The sequence below is a fragment of the Miscanthus floridulus genome, chromosome 12 (genome assembly GCF_019320115.1).
Source record: "Miscanthus floridulus cultivar M001 chromosome 12, ASM1932011v1, whole genome shotgun sequence".
NCBI lineage: Eukaryota > Viridiplantae > Streptophyta > Magnoliopsida > Poales > Poaceae > Miscanthus > Miscanthus floridulus.
Window position 1 is genome coordinate 40,500,080 of NC_089591.1, and position 2,255 is coordinate 40,502,334.

Sequence of the window (2,255 nt, forward strand, 5' to 3'; positions counted from 1 at the left end):
ATTTAGATCTATTGTTTGCTTCGTGTATGATTGTATGGATGCTTGTGTGGTGCTTTATGATTAAGTCCAGTCGGTGAGATATACGTGGTGATCAAGAAGAAAAATAAGAAGAACATTGAAGATTAAAGCTTACCGAAGGATCGGTGTTTAAGGCAAGTATAGCATGGGATCTTCCTTGTTACCTATTCATCTTTAAACATTTAATTCATACTACATGAGTCTACCTTGACTACCACTAAGAATTTCCTAGTGTTTTGTTACCTTGTGCCTTGTTACCTTTGGGGTATTGCATTGGGTAGTATGATGCTAGTGCTCAATTAAAGACCATGATCTTATAACTTGACTAATGGTATATACAATAAACACTAAAAGATGCTTTTTAGCAACATGGAACAAGGGGACTAGAGCATTGAGCTATTTATGGTGCTCTAGATTCCTCTTTCTAAGGACTTATCTATAAGTGATCATCCAGGACTTACAGTACAGCTGTGAGGGCTACATGGCTCAGGCTTTAGCTCAGTATGAGGACTTTTTCTAGCTTGTTAGTGCTTACCTTTATTGGTGTAAGAATGGCTTACCGAATCGGGTATAGTGCGGCCTCTGTCCCCATGTGTATAGGCTGCGTGTCAATGTGCCATTGGGAAGGGGGGCTCTACATCTGTTTGTCGAGTAAATCTAATGGCCCTAACTTGTTAGACGAACCTTTGAAAGGTTTCATAGTGAACCCTCCCGACCTTCCTTGGTAGTGGGTCAAGAGGCTGATCACCTCGGGTGAAAGGGTAAATCACGACTCACAATGAAAGTGTACAACCTTTGCAGAGTGTAAAACTGGTATATCAGCCGTGCTCATGGTCACGAGCGGCCTTGGAACCCTTACAGAATAGATGATGAACACTGATGATATGGATGATGAAGATGCTCACTAATGGTTAATTGTTTATGCTATTCATTACTCATGCTTACCTGATCATGTGTTTATATGGGCTTGTGATAAACTTGTTGCTACTCACTTGCTAAATTCATGACTCATTAAAAGCTAATCACAGTAAAACCAGTGTCAGCCTTTTGAGCCTCATGAACCCCATGTTATATTTGTTGAGTACGACATGTACTTACGCTTGCTTTACTTTTTAATACTTTGGAAAAATCCTGGATGGGTACCAGATTGCTAGGGTTTGGAGGAATTAGGCTTATGATCAACCAGTCAGTTGTCTCTATAGATTTGGAGTCTTCACCCGAGGATCGAAGTTGTCTTTCCGCTGTTTGCTATCTGAGGTTATATTCTTTATACTAAGTACGTTATATATTAAGCATTGTCTTTCGATATTACCTTATTTGTAGCTATATATGAGATTTGACTTCCTAGGCTCACATATGGTGTGTATCTGGTTTTGTTCTTAAAACTGGGTGCGACAAAGTGGTATCAAAGCAATGCTGACTGTAGGACACAAGCCTAGTTAGAAATTGGCCGTCTTAAGGTTTTGAAATTGCTATAAAATCCTTGTTCTTTAAATCTTGATATTTTCTTCTCTACTATATATCTATCCTTGATATTTATCTCCTCCTTGATGCTTGTTTTAAGCTTTTGTTCTCATCTTCACTTCTTGGTTTGATATGCTTTTAGAACTGTTCCTCACCCCCTTCTTGCGTAATCTGAAGATAAGTCTTAGGATTGTTACCCCTAGTGTAATAAAAATGATAGTATCGCAAGTTGAGTCAATGATTGAGTTATGCATCTTTATTGCTTGTTGAATTGTCATTATGCTTATGATTGTTTTGGATCTTTGTAATGATTGCAATGATCTTATTAGGTGTTCCCACAATTTTATTTAGTTTATAGGCCTAAGGTATAAGGATCAATGTAATAAATAGTCGGGTCTTGGTTTTCTTCTGTTTTCCCTATCCTGTCTTTTCGGAACAGTCTGCACTCTTCAGCTTATACCATTATGCTTTGACAACCAAAAATCATGAGAAAATTTTGGACAATAGTAGACTTCAATATCTTTCTTTGAGCGCAAGAATTAGCCTGATAGCTATTTTGGTTGTGGAGATACGAAAATCACAAGGCGATGCATCTGTGCTGTTTGGAATCTGAAGTAGTTTCTATTGTGCACTATTTTCGACCAAGTTAAATGCAGAATTTGGAAAAGTGATCTATAAGGAAGTTGTGGAGAATTTGATAAGCTTTCCAACGGTATAATCTACAACTTCATTGGATTAACAGAGTGAGAGTTATAGTTCTTTTACTATGCTGT